This window comes from Canis lupus, chromosome 4, assembly GCF_048164855.1.
Source record: "Canis lupus baileyi chromosome 4, mCanLup2.hap1, whole genome shotgun sequence".
Taxonomy (NCBI): domain Eukaryota; kingdom Metazoa; phylum Chordata; class Mammalia; order Carnivora; family Canidae; genus Canis; species Canis lupus.
In genome coordinates, this window is record NC_132841.1 from 50,506,137 (window position 1) to 50,521,104 (window position 14,968).

General features: G+C 35.3%; 1 long non-coding RNA gene across 12 annotated transcripts in view; it reads left to right on the plus strand.

Moving 5' to 3' along the window:
- LOC140632354 (uncharacterized) overlaps positions 1-14,968 on the plus strand; it is an 85,690-nt gene that overhangs the window by 16,863 nt on the left and 53,859 nt on the right. For all 12 annotated transcript variants that reach the window (XR_012029882.1, XR_012029894.1, XR_012029892.1 and 9 more), the window contains exons 3-4: positions 13,289-13,360; positions 14,507-14,624. This is a non-coding gene — a long non-coding RNA (uncharacterized lncRNA). The remainder of the gene's footprint in view (positions 1-13,288; positions 13,361-14,506; positions 14,625-14,968) is intronic.

Sequence of the window (14,968 nt, forward strand, 5' to 3'; positions counted from 1 at the left end):
CATTTTCACATTAAATTCTCTCATACTTTCCTGTGTGAGTTTTGTGGATGCCTATTTTCTGAAATATGTAAAATCATATAAGTAAAGCAGATATAAATTATAAAGTATAAAAAGTTCAGAGAATAACATAAACTGTGAATAAGGCCATTTGATCATCTATGAAGAATGAGAACAAGCAAACTTTATCCTGTGGACCAAATCCAGGCCATCACCTATTTTTACAAATAATGTTACTAAAACCCAGTCAAGCCCATTCATTCATGTGTTTTCTGTGGCTACTCTGTGACAATGACACAGACCAATAGTTGCGACAGTGATTTTATGTCCTACAAAAGCAAAATTACTTATTTGTTTCTTGAGAGAGTTTGCCAACCCTGACCTAGAACATCACCAGTTCTAATGATGTCCTACATTCCTTCCTGGTCACATGTCAATCTTCCACTGCTCCTCAGGTAACTGCTCTTCTTAGTTTTGTGTGTACCATTATCTTGTTTATCTAAAGAGAGAAGTTTTAGCCCATATGTATTTATAGTATTTTATACAGTTTTACTTGCTTTCTTAAAGGCAATTTTCTACTGAAGGAGAGAAATGCACAAACCATAAGTTTGTAGCATGTGGAATGTTTATAAAATGAAAGTAATACTAGTAGTGGCTCTAGTTGTGGTAGTAGCAGAGGTATTGTCCCCATGTGATCACAACCCAGATCACAGTACAGAACATTGTCAGGACCTCAGATAACAGCCTCCCCAGGTCGATGTCCTTTCATGAAAGGATGTATGATTCTGACATCCATTACCATTCATTAGTTTTGCCTTTTACATCTTTGTGAAGAAGAAATCATTGATTGTATAAACCTTTGTATTTGGCTTCTTTACTCATTTTATGTTGGTGAGATTCATCTATGTGTTTCCATATCACTATAATTTGTCATTTTCCATTACCCTGTGATATACCATTAAGTGACTATATCACATGTATTTAGTATTTTAATTATCATTCAGATGTAGTATTTATTTCTGTTATAATTTTCTTTATTTACCTCAAGATAAAAACTTTAGAGGCTTTTATTTAACTTTCTCTTTAGTGTTATTTATTTATTTATTTAAATTTATCTTTAAAAAGATATGGGTACCTGGGTGGTTCAACCGGTCAAATGTCCAGCTCTTGATTTTGGCTCATGATCTCAGGGTCATGAGATCAAGTCTACATTGAGCTCCACACTTAGCTTAGGGTCTGCTTAAGATTCTCTCCTTCTCCCTCTGTCCCTTGCCCCAGTCATGCTCTCTCTTTCTCTAAAAATAAATAAATCTTTAAATAAATAAATAAGGGTATTTCTAAATACATTGTGATTGTTAAATATGTTCTAATAATATATCTCTTCTGAAACTTACTAATAATTGCTTTATAGGCTAGTATTAGGTCTGCTTTATAAATGTTCCATATGTGCTTGAAAAAAATATATATTTTCTAGTTGGTAGAAGCAGTGTTGCTACATGTGTATTAAAATTTCTGTATCCTACTAACTTTTCACCTGTTTGTTTTAAAATTGAGATATATTGAAAAATTCCACCATAATGGTAGATCTATCAGTGTGTGCATATAATATATATATTATTCAAATTTCTGTATCTTACTAATTTTTCATCTGTTTTAAAATTGAGAAAGATATATTGAAAAATTCCACCATAATGGTGGATCTATCAGTGCGCCCATATAGTATATACATTATATATATACATATATATACATATATATAATACATATATATAGACTACACACACACATACATAGAATTTTATAATTATTATGTCATTCTAGTAAGTTGAACCCATCATATCAGCATTTAATAGTAATTTACTTTATAGATAATCATATTCTTTATTGATCATAAAGTATAATCCATCTTATCACTTAGCTTTCTCTTGGTTAGTACTTGGCAGTCGTGCCTATTTCCATCATTTTTCTTTTAAGCTTCCCACAGTCTAGTGTCCTTTAAATATAATAGAGTTGAATTTTTAAAATTTTTATATGATAGTCTATTTCCTCATTGACAGCCATAATCCATTTTAATTCATTGTGATTACTGATGATGCTTTTTTATTTGATTTTATCATTTTATTTTATTTGATGCTTTCTATTTTTTTCTCTCCTTTTAAATTATCTCCTTTACTGTTGCTTTTTTTTTTTTTTTTTAAATTGACTAAGATAGTTTTGTTTTCCAATTCCATTTCCCTTCCTTTACTCTTTTGGGAATTACTCTGTTTTTATGCTTTTATCCATAATATTTTACCACTGGATATACCTAGAATATAATCAACAGAAAAACAATGACAACAACAAAACAGAACAACAGAAAAAAACTTTCTCAACTAACCAAATGCAATATTTTTAAAAAGCTTTTGGGTTATAAATCCTTAATCTTTTTGATTTATAATAATATTTTACAATCTACTTCCAAAAGAAATCCCTAGTATATCCATTTTGAGGGCTCAGTAGTAATAATGACATGGGAATTTATATTCCTTCCTTTTTTTTCTTATTAGGATTTTTAAGAGTTATCAGAACTTAACGACATACGAAATAATACTTTTACAAAGTAAAGAAAATAATATCCTTGTAGCCAGACTGTGACATTTTACAGAATATGAATAAGACTAAGATAAGACACATTAGGACCATATTTGTTTTGTTTTAAGATTTTATTTATTTACTCATGAGAAACACACACACACACACAGAGAGAGAGAGAGAGAGAGAGAGAGAGGCAGAGACACAGAGGAGAAGCAGGCTCCATGCAGGAAGCCCAATGTGGGACTCCATCCCGGGACTCCAGGATCACGCCCTGGGTGGAAGGCAGGCGCCAAACTGCTGAGCCACCCAGGGATCCCCTAGGACCATATTTGGAATACAACAGAGACAAAGCTACACTACATCCACAAGCTACTATGTACCACATCTTCTGACTAACATACATGATCCTGATGCTCTTTTACCAAACAACTCTAGCCCCCTATAATCTTCCCAGCTCCTCAATAAAACATATACAATAACTCCTGCTTGAAAGCTTCCAATCAAGAACCAGTCCCTGCTTTCTTAATCTCTCCTGAGATCATCCAGTACAAGCCTAAACAAATTTCCTAGGCTCCTTTCCCCCAACACTCCCCTACAGTTTATCTGGAAGGTATTCTATGCAAGCGAAACAAATCAAACTTTTTTGCTGGGTGTTCCTAGTAGCTTTTGGCCAGTGGACTTCAATTACTTCGATCTCTAATTGTAAAAACAACAAGTAAACTGCTTAAATAATGATGAGATCATGTTAGAATTCCTTTTATTGCAACTTAACAAGTTTCTAGAATAACCTACCCAGAAAAAAACAAGTTATTTTAATAAAACTAGCTTTCGATGGTAGAGTCAGAAACAACCACAGTTGAAGAAGACGTTGTCTAAGTTTTGAAAATAGTACATTGTGTCTTACTAATGTAAAGGACAATGTGGTATTATAGAAAAAGCATCAGGAGAGTACATTATAGAGTGGACTCCATCAAAATTATCCTTCCTGTGTAAGTTATTCATCCTGAATCTTATTGTTTCCAGTTGTAAAATGGGAATATTAATAGCCTACCTGTTGATCTCCCAGGTAGGCTTGTACTGAGAAGAGAACATAGGCATATGATCTAAAGTTTATTTATGGTATTATTGTCTATCTGTAAATGTAACATGTGTGATAGCAGTAGTTCTCAAACATTGTTGCATGCTAAAGTCATCTGGGGATTTTTTTAATAGCAATGTCAATGTCCATACTAATTTAACCAGAATTGAATGTTAGACCTAATATCAATATTTTTGAAAACCCCTCAGATATTTCCAGTGTATACCCAATTTCGAGAACCAGTGAGTTAGAACAGTGCTTTTCAAACCTTAATGTTCATATGAATCCCTTTTGTTCTTGATAAATGAAAACCCTGTAAGCAATAGGACCTGACATAGCATAGTTTTAATAAGTTCCCAGATGACATTAAAGTTGGCCATCTATGGCTTGTGGAATAAAGACTCTAGAAAATATCTTTAAAAGACTAGAGGAAAATAAAAATTGAAAATACTCTTATAAGCTCAAGTTGATAGCAAAAGCTAATATAAAGTCTTGGGACCAGAGACAGTCACTACCAAAGAAACTGGCTAGGAAAATAATTGTGTATGAAAGAATGTTTTGTGGTTTTAATTCCTCCCTATCTCTCTCACTCTCACATAGAGGAGAGAAACCAGCTAGAAAGATTAAGTACACAATGGGAAAGGAAACAAGAAAGAGCAGAAAAGTGAACATTTAATGAATTTAGCGTATAAGGCATTTAAGGAATTAAGTGTTTATTAAAACTTTCACTTTGGCAAAGTGAAAATAATTGTTAATATGTACACTTAAGTTGTGCTATTAGTGCTGTACCTTTGTAAATAATGTAGCGTTTAAAAATGTACCAATATATGTTAATGCACTGTGAAATGTCCTGACTGCACTACAAATAGATCCTTCATTAAGGAACCATAAAGAAGAAACTGGATAGAGTCTAAACATTTGTGAAGCTTCAATATCCAGTATGGTTAAGTAAACATGTATTTTAGGAGGTTTCACAACTCTATAATCAATACTGCCCAGAGACCAATGATTTGATTTGAATCACAAGCCAAAAAGAAAAAGGAAAAAGAAAAAGATTATGCCTGATTATTATATCTCAAAACAGCTATTTTGCAACTTTCAACATTGAGACTGAGAATCTAATATGTATTATCATTAAAAGACAAGTAAAATATCAGAAAGGGAGACAGAACATAAAGACTCCTAACTCTGGGAAACGAACTAGGGGTGGTGGAAGGGGAGGAGGGCGGGGGGTGGGGGTGAGTGGGTGATAGGCACTGAGGGGGACACTTGATGGGATGAGCACTGGGTGTTATTCTGTATGTTGGTAAATTGAACACCAATAAAAAATTAATTTATTAAAAAAAAAGACAAGTAAAACCTGATTCCTACCTTTAAGTAACACCTTAAATCTAATAAGGATGTTGCAATATCCCTGTTGGAAATTAGAATCTTTAAATTTCTCCTACAAGGTGAGTTCAGTCTTGAGCTTGTTGTTTATTTTTCTTTCTACCTCCTAGAGCTTGGTGGACAGTAAAAGGCCCTTTTAATCCTGTTAATGAAATACCTTTTGAAGATAAAGGGACCAAAAAGATGAGAGTAGAAAAAATTTTATTATCTTGATTTGCCAAGCTTATAACCTATTTCAGGCAGAGCAAGACCCACCATTGATGAGATATTGGCAGATGAGCTGATGTGAGGCTTCATAATTTCCAAGAAGTCATCATCTGGACTGCCTATGCACAATTAAAACAGATGTATTTTTCCAAGAAATTAGTGACATGAGATAGAGTGGATAGCACTGGAGTTGGGGTTCTACTGTTCCCTGAATGCTCCATGCTTTGATCTAAACATTCAGTTCTCAAACTTGCTGTTAGGATTTCCTGCCCAAAGAAATCACCTTGATTCTAGAGATGGTCTGGGGAGAGAGAATGAACAACTGGAGTCTGGGGAAAAGAAACGAGGCATCAACAACCAGGTATTGATGAGCTCTTGCTAGTTAGAAGTCTTTTAACAGGCCCCAGGTATAAATGTTCCTATGACCATTTTCAGAAAAGCTAGAAAATCCTCACCTTCTCTGGGGAATCTAATATGCCTAAAATGTCGAGGCAACTGACATCTTCTGAGACAAAAGGTCCATTCTAGACATACTCTGTGAGGCTAGGGGAAGGTGCTCTGAATATGGCCAAGTTGTATGGCTTTCATAATAAAACTTCTGTGTTCCAATCATTATTACTCTATTCCACAGTCAAAGATGAAACACCATGTACAGGTGCTCATGAGGGTTCTTCTGCATAAGATAGTTGTTTCAATTCAATCCCTTGGATAAGAGACCTAATCATATGCCAGCTAAGGAGTAAAGATCATAAATGTGGTTTTGTGCAGGGATTTGATAAAGAGGAAGACCTGCAGGTAGCAGTGGCCTCTTTTTTGTCTTTGGTTTTCATCAATTGACAAGCTGTGTCTGGATACGAATCTCTTTGTGTTTACCCTACTTGAGATTCATTTAGCATATTAGATATGTAGATTAATGATTTTCATCAATTTAGGGAAACTTGTTATGATTTCTTCAAATATTCTGCTCCATTCTTTTTTTTTCTTTGCATTCTCCATTACATATATGTTAGTACTCATAATATAATCTCAAAGTTCTGAGGTTCTGTCCATTTCTCCTCAATAGTATTTTTTCACTCTCCTTTAGATAATTTCTGTTGATTTGGCCTCAAATTTAACTTATTTCTTTTGCTAGCTTAAATGTTCCATTTAGTGAATTTTTCTTTCAGTTACTATACTTTTTAAATCCAGATTTTCTATTTGGTCCTTTTAAATAATTTGTCTTATTGAAAATTTAACTTTTACTTATGATTGATATACTTTTATTTGTCTTTAAAAATGTTTTCCTTTAGTTCTTCAAATATATTTGTAATAACTGCTATGAAGTCTTTGCTAACCATGTTCCTATTCCTAAAATGTGTCTGGAAACATATTTTCCATTGACTGTATTGAATGCTTTTTTCCTGAGTATGGCTCATACATTTTTATTTCTTTATATACCTCATAATTTCTTGTTAAACTGGACATTTTATTTCAACTAGGTATTTCCCTCTTTATTTTTAACCAGAAACCAACCCTTGGCTTGGAATTATTTTGTTCCAGTGGAAAAACCATCCACTAATTTTTCAGCACAATGTAATCTCACATGGGAATGTCAGCAGAAATTAAAATAGAACATACTTTAAACAACATTTGACTTTTTGGTCAAAATAATCATCTCTCCCAGAAATTATTCTCATCTTTTGTATGATTTCACAATGAGCAAATTTCTCATTTTCAAAAAAAGTGTTTTTGTAATTTTTCTTCCTTGATTTTTGTAATCTTTTTTTTTACTTTCTAAAGTGAATGACATCAATATTGCATGAATTTCAGACATACAACATAGTGATTCAATAACTTTTTATATTATGTTATGCTAGCCACAAGTGTAGCTACCATCTGTCACCATACATTGCTATTAAAATACCAACTGACTACATTCCCTATGCTGTACTTTTCATTTCTGTGACTAATTCATTCCATATCTGGAAGCCTGTATTTCCCATTTCCCTTCACCCATTTCACCCCTCTCCCTACCCCATTCCCTCTGGCAACCACCAGTTGTGTATATTTATGGGTCTTTTTTTTTCTTTGTCCTTTTGTTTTGCTTTTTATATTCTGCATACAGTATTTTTATTTCTTTGTCTGACTTATTTAACTTTGCATAATACTCTCTAGGTCCATCCATTTTGTTGCAAATAGCAAGATACCATTCTTTTTTTTTTATAAATAAAGTCTTTTTTTTTAATTTTTATTTATTTATGATAGTCACAGAGAGAGAGAGAGAGAGAGAGGCAGAGACACAGGCGGAGGGAGAAGCAGGCTCCATGCACCGGGAGCCCGATGTGGGATTCGATCCCGGGTCTCCGGGATCACGCCCTGGGCCAAATGCAGGCACCAAACCGCTGCGCCACCCAGGGATCCCATTCTTTTTATGGCTGATTAATTTTCCTGTATATACACACACATATATACATATATATACATATGCATATGTGTGTATACATATGCATATATGTGTGTATACACACAAACACCACACCACACCACATCTTTATCTGTTCACCTATTGATGGATATTTAGACTGCTTTCATAACTTGGCTATTGTAAATAATGATGCAATAAACATAGGGGTGTGTATATCTTTTCTAATTAGTGTTTTTGTTTTCCTTTGGATAAATACGCAGTAATAGAATTACTGGACTGCATGGTATTTCTATTTTTAATATTTTGAGAAATCTTCATATTGTTTTTCACAGTGGTGCACCAATTTACATTCCTACCAACAGTGCACAAGGATTTCCTTTTCTCCACATCCTCACCACTGCTTGTTATTTAACTTTTCTATACTAGCCATTCTGACAGATGTGAGGTAATAACTCATTATAGTTTTGATTCACAGTTCCTTGATAACTAGTTGTGCTGAGCATCTTTTCATGTATCTATTGGCCACTCGTGTGTCTTCTTTGGAAAAACATCTATTCTGCCCATTTTTAAATTGGATTATTTAGCTTTCTTTTTCCCTTTAGGTGTTGAGTTGTATAAGCTCTTTATATATATTTTGGATATCAACCCCTTTTCAAATATGTCATTTGCAAGTATCTTCTCCCATTTGCTTTTTCATCTTGTTCACATTTTTTGCTGTGCAAAAGCTTGCTATTTTGGTATAGCCTCAATAGCTATTTTTCTTTTTTTGCTTTTGTTTACCTTGCCTGAGGAGGCATATCCATAAATACGTTGCTGATGCCCAAGAGTTTACTCCCTATGTTTTCTTTTAGAAGTTTTATGACTTCAGATTATCCATTTATGCCCTTAATCCATTTTAAGACTATTTTTGTGGTGGTGGGGAGGGATTAAGAAAGTGGTCCAGTTTCATTCTTTTGCATAGAGCTGTCTAGTTTTCCCAGCAGTATTTTTTGAAAAGATGGTCTGTATATTCTTGCTTCCTTTTCTGTAGATTAATTGATCATATAAACACGGGTCTACTTTGGGGTTCCCTATCCTGTTCCATTGATCTGTATGTCTATTTTTGTGTCGGAAATTTACTGTTTTGAATACTATAGCTCTGTGGTATAGCTTGATATCTGGGATTGTGATACCTGCAGCTTCATTCTTCCTCAAGATTGCTTCAGCTATTTGACACCTTTTACAGTTCCATGCAAATTTTAAGATTGTTTGTTCTAGTTCTTTTTAAAAAAAAGAAAATTGTATTTTGATAGGAATTACATTGAGTTTGTAAATTGCTTTAGGCAGAGTGGACATTTTAACAATTTCATCCAATTTGGGAGCATGCTGTATCTTTGCATTTGTTTCTGTTATCTTCAATTTCTTTTATCAACGTCTTATAGTTTTCAAAGTATAGGCTTTTCATCTTCTTGGTTAAATTTATTTTTAGTTATTTTGTTCTTTTTGGTGCGATTCTAAATGGAATTGTTTTCTTAATTTCTCTTTCCACTATTTTGTTATTAGTGTATAGAAACAGATTTTTGAATATTAATTTTGCATCCTGCAACTTAAATCATTTATTCTAATAGCTTTTTGTATACTCTTTAGGGTTTTTTGTTTCTTGGGTTTTTTTGGTACAGCCTTTAGGGTTTTATATATGTCACATGTCATCTGTAAATAAGGGCAGTTATGCTTCTTTACCAATTTGGATGACTTATATTTCTTTTTCCTGTCTGATTGTGATAGCCAGGAATTCTAGTCTTGAATGAAAGTGTTGAGGTTGAGCATCCTATCTTGTTCCTGATCTTATAGAAAAAAAGCTTTCAGTTTTCACCATCGAGTAATTTGATAGCTGTGGGTTTTTCATATATAGCTTTACTATATTGAGATATATTCCCACTAAATCCATTTTATTGATAGTTTTTATCATGAACAAATTCTGTACTTTGCCAAATACTTTTTCTATGTATATTGAGGTAATCATTTGATATCCTTCCTCTTGTTAATGTGATGTATCACACTGATTTGTGAATATTGAATCATCCTTGCATCCTTGAAATACACCCCACTTAATCATGGTAAACAATCCTTTTAGTGTATTGTTGAATTTGATTTGCTAATATTTTTGTTGAGGATTTTTGCATCTATATCCATGAGGAGTTTTGGTTTGTAGCTTTTCTGTTTGTAGTGTTTTGTCTGGTTTTGGTATCAGGATAATGCAGGCCTCATAGAATAAATTCAGAAGTATTTCTTCCTCTTCTAGTGTTTTATAGTTTTAAGAAAACTAGGTATTAACTATTATTTTCTTAAGTTTTTATTTTAATTCTAGTTAACTAACATACAATGTTATATTAGTTTCAGGTGTGCAATATATTAACAGTTCCATATATCATCTTGTTCAAAGGATAAAGAAAATATGGTATTAACTCTTCTCTAAATGTTTGGTAAAGCTCATTTGTGAAATCATCTGGTTATATACTTAAGTTTTTTGGAAGTTTTTTATTACCAATTCAATTTTGTTACTAGCAATCGGTCTGTGCAAATTTTCTGCTCCTTCTTCATTCTGTTTTGGAAGATTTATGTTTCTAGGAATTTATCCATTTTTTTCTAGGTTTCCCAGTTTGTTGGAATAAATTTTTCATAGTATTCTCTGATTTTTTTTTTTTTTTTGTATTTATGTGGTGTGGGTTGTTATTTCTCCTTCATTTCTGATTTTGAGTCTCTTTTTTTTCTTAAGGAGTCTGGCTAAAGGTTTATTCATTTTACTTTTGTTTTCATTGATTTCTTTCTATTATTTTTAGTTTCTCACTTAATTTTTCTTCAATCTTTATTAATTTCTTCCTTACAACTTTGGGCTTTGTTTGTTCTATTTCTAATTCTTTCAGGTGTAAGGTTAGATGGAGATTTTTCTTGTTTCTCTATATAAGCCTGAATTGCTAAAAACATCCCTCTTAGAGCTGCTTTTGCTACCTTTTGTGATTTTGAGTATTTCCATGACTCCATTCTCTTTTTTTTCTTTTCTTTTCTTTTTTCTTTTTTCTTTTTTTTTTCTTCAAAAAGCTTTATTGTCTCCATTTGATCCACGTTTTGGGAAAGGGCTCCAGGATGGTTAAAAAGCTGCCTAGTGGCTGCAGGGGAAGAGAATAGAAGGGAAGGGAGAAGAAATGGGTAGGGAATATCAGAAAGGGAGACAGAACATGAAGACTCCTAACTCTGGGAAACGAACTAGGGGTGGTGGAAGGGGAGGAGGGCGGGGGGTGGTGGTGACTGGGTGACGGGCATGAGCACTGGGTGTTATTCTGTATGTTGGCAAATTGAACACTAATAAAAAAATAAATATTATTTTAAAAAAACATTCTTGAAAACAAAACAAAACAAAACAAAACAAAAAAAACAGAAAAAGTTCAGGCACAAGCTATGGCACGGGGCGGGGGGGCGGGGGTGTTGCCAGAGGACCCCCTCAAAGGCTGCTGGTCTCCTAGTCGTGCTTGAGAATGAGCCATTCGAAAAGTTACTCGCCCAGCCCAGGCTGGGGGGTGGCCTCCCATCTTCTTGATGAGTTTCACCTCCTCATGTAGGAAGTGGTTCTCCAGGAAGTCACAGAGACAGGGATCCGCGCGGGCAGACCCCAGGGCATGCAGATCCAGAAGGGCCTGGTCCGGGCTCTTCTCCAGAAGCAGGGCTGCTTCCACGGCGTCCAGGGCGTTCCCGCCCTCGTCTTGGGACGGCTTCTGCACGTCCTGCAAGCCGGGCGGCCGCCGGCGGGTTTTGCATCTTCAATGCTCAGCCAACTCGCGGACGAAGTGGCCCACACCCTCCAGAGCCCCATCGGCGCGGTGGAAACAGAAGCCCAGAGAGAGGCAGGTGTAGGAGGCCCGCAGATGCACGTCCACCAGGCGGCTGACGGCGGCCTCCACCTCGGTAGAGTGACTCTGACCAATGTGGGAGCTCATGGTTGATCCCCGACAAGGAACTCAATTCAAACTTGGGTGTTCGCTGCAGGTGGCAGAAGATGGCCGGGAAGATGGCTCCGAAGGTTGCGACTGGAAAAAAGGTTGGAGGGAGGCCGTTGGCTGGTAGAAGGGGCGTCCCTGGGTCTGTTCCGGCCAAACACTGTTGAAGCAAGAGACAGTCGCAGGACGCCCAACGCACCGCCCATTCTTTTCTTAATGCATTCATTACACCTTCCTAAGAAATTAGGTGGTGGTTGCCCTAGAGTTTGTCATATACATTTACAACTAATTCAATTCCACTTTCAGATAACACTGTTACATTCCACAGGTAGTATGGGTACATTCCAATTAAAAAAAAAAATCTAATTCTCCCCTTTCATCCCTTGCATCATTGCTGTCATTCATTCTCTTATACATATGCATATATATGTTTATGTATATATATCAATTAATATATATCAATCTATATGTTTTTATGTATATATAATTAAGAAAAGGAAAAATAAGTGTTTTATCTTCACCTTTATTCTTTGATCCTTTCCTTTATGTACATCCAAGTTTCTGACCTATATCATTTTACTTCTCTGCATAGGACTTCTTATAACATTTCTGCAAGGCAGATACACTAGCAATGAATCCCTTCAATTTGTGTTTGTTTGAGAAATTCTTTATTTCTCCTTCACCTTTGAAGGATACTTTTACAAGGTACAGCATTTTGGATTGATGGTTTTTTCCCCCCCCTTAACATTTCAAATATTCCACTCCACTCTCTTATTTTTTGCCTAGTTTCTGAGAAGTTGAATATAATTCTTTGTTTCTTTATAAATAAGGTGAGTTTTTTTCCTCCTTTGGCTTCTTTCAGGATTGTTCGTCTTTGATTTTCTGCAGTTTGAAAATGATATGGCTTTGTATACTCTTTTTGATGTTTTCTTTTGTTTTTGTTGTTTTTTGGTATTTATATTGTTCAGTGTTCTCTATGCTTCCTGTGGTTTGCTGGACGACATTAATTTGGGCAAAATTCTGTTATTGTTTCAAAGAGTTCTTCTGTTCCTTCTCTCTCCTCCTTCTAGTATTTCTATTATGCAAATGTTACAACTTTTGCAGTTCTCACACAGTCCTTGGATACTCTGCTTTTGTTTTTGTTTTCCAGTCTTGATTCCCTTTGCTTTTTCATTTTTTGAGGTAACAGTAAAAAAATCTCTCAAGCTCAGAGATTCTTTCCTTGGATATGTCCAGTCTACCAGTAAGCTCATCAAAGGAAGTCCTCATTTTTGTTAGTGTTTTTGTTCTCTAGCAGTTCTTTTTCCTTCTTAGGATTTTCATTTTTCTGCTTACATTTCCCATCTGTTCTTGCATAGTTTCTACCTTAGCAAAGCCTTACTATATTGTAGCATTTAACTTCCTAGTCTAATAATTTCAATATCCCTGCCATAACTAGTTCTGATATTTGCTATGCTTTTCAAACTGTGTTTTTTGCCTTTTAGTATGCCTTGTAACATTTTCTTGATAGTCAGATATGATGTGCCAGGTAAAAGAAGGTACTATAAATAGGGCTTTTGTGTGAGAGGAAAGTGTTTTACAGTCCTATGAATAGGTTATAGTCTTTTAGTAAGCCTATGCTTCTGGACTGAACTTCACATAAGTTTTTCATTTGTTCTCCTCTCTTAGGTAGGACAGGAAAACTACCATGAGCTGAAGCTGGTATTTCCCTCCTCACACATGGATCACTAGCGTGGATAGGTATTGAGTATTTCCTTTATCCTACATAAGTAGAGCTGACTAGAGTTGGTTATTTCCCTTTCCTTTTCCCTAGGTCAGGTGGGTTCTGATAATACTTAAGCAGATTAGGCTCTGGATTGACTTGTTTCTTCTGAGGATGAGAACCTTGTTAATAATGGAGTACTCTAGTGTATTTGATTCCTTCTCCCCTTCTCCTGTGGGAATCTCTCTTTTTTTTTTTTTTTAAGATTTTATTTATTGATTTGTTCATGAGACAGACAGAGAGAGAGAGAGACAGAGACATAGGCAGAGGGAGAAGCAGGCTCCATGCAGGAAGCCTGTTGTGGGACTCAATCCTAGGACTCCAGGATCATGCCCTGAGCCAAGGGCAGATGCTCAACCTCTGAGCCACCCAGGCATTCCTCTCCTGTGGGAATTTTGAGGGGATTTTTCTCTCATATTTACTGTGAGAACATGGTAGAGCTTCAGGAGGTAAAACCCACAAAAGGGTGCCTTCTACCATGACTTAGTCCCTTGTTTTTAACTTGCACAGTTGGCCACATTGAGCCTCCAGCAATTTGTCAATTGCAGTTCAGGTTTCCCTACCCTGTTACTGGTTTCCAAGGCAGTTTCCACTCATGAGTCTCTGCTCTGGTAATCTGTGACTCCTTGTATTCACCTGTCTCTCCAATCTCAGGGGCAGCAGTTTACCCTATGTCCTCACCTCTCAAATGAATCCAAGAAGATTGATGACTTTTCAGTCTGGTCAGTGTTCTACTTGTTAGTAAAACAAGTACAGGTTGATTCAGAACCTAGAAGTCCTAATAGTTATCTTTTACTTTTATTGTCCAAGTTTTTATTTAAATTCCAGTTAGTTAATATACAGTGTAATATTAGTTTCAGGTATTGAACTTAGTGATTCATCACTTACATGCAATACCCTGTGTTCATTAATAGTTACCTTTCAAATCAATACATATATAATAATAAATAGAGGATTTTATTTTTAAAAATATAAAGTAAATATTAGTATCAATAGTAGATGTGAATGGCTCCAAATCCAAAATGTAGAAATGAATGACTAATATTTGGACAATATTATATTATGAAATGTATAAATACTTTAGACTCCTTCCTAACCACCCTGATACTCTTCCTCTGGACCAGCATCCCAATCACTACTCCCAGGAAGAATATTTAACTGAGGGAAGGAAAGAAGAGGAGAGAAGGCTGACTGCATCTAGATGCCAATATCCTACACTTCCCAAAGAACTACTGGAGGACAGTGAGTAATGGAGGCCACTCAAGAGATCAATATTGTTCTAATGAGCATGTGAGACATTTTAAGAGTTTGATACACCTCACAGGCTAGAAGCAGAGAGGGGAGTCATTTGAGGATCCAGAACTAAGGAAGGTGGACTTTTAAGTGAAGCATAACTGAGGATTTTAGAGAATTGTTTCATCCCTCACCACACACATATTGTTGTGGATGCTGGAAGCCGTATTTGCATTATATGAGCCCTCTCCTTAGCTATAGCTTACTGTAGCAGGGGTTGGAAACCAACTCAAACTGAGCCCATTTTAAAAACCTCTCCTATGAAAATTTAGAATTAAAGCAAGAGGTACTAT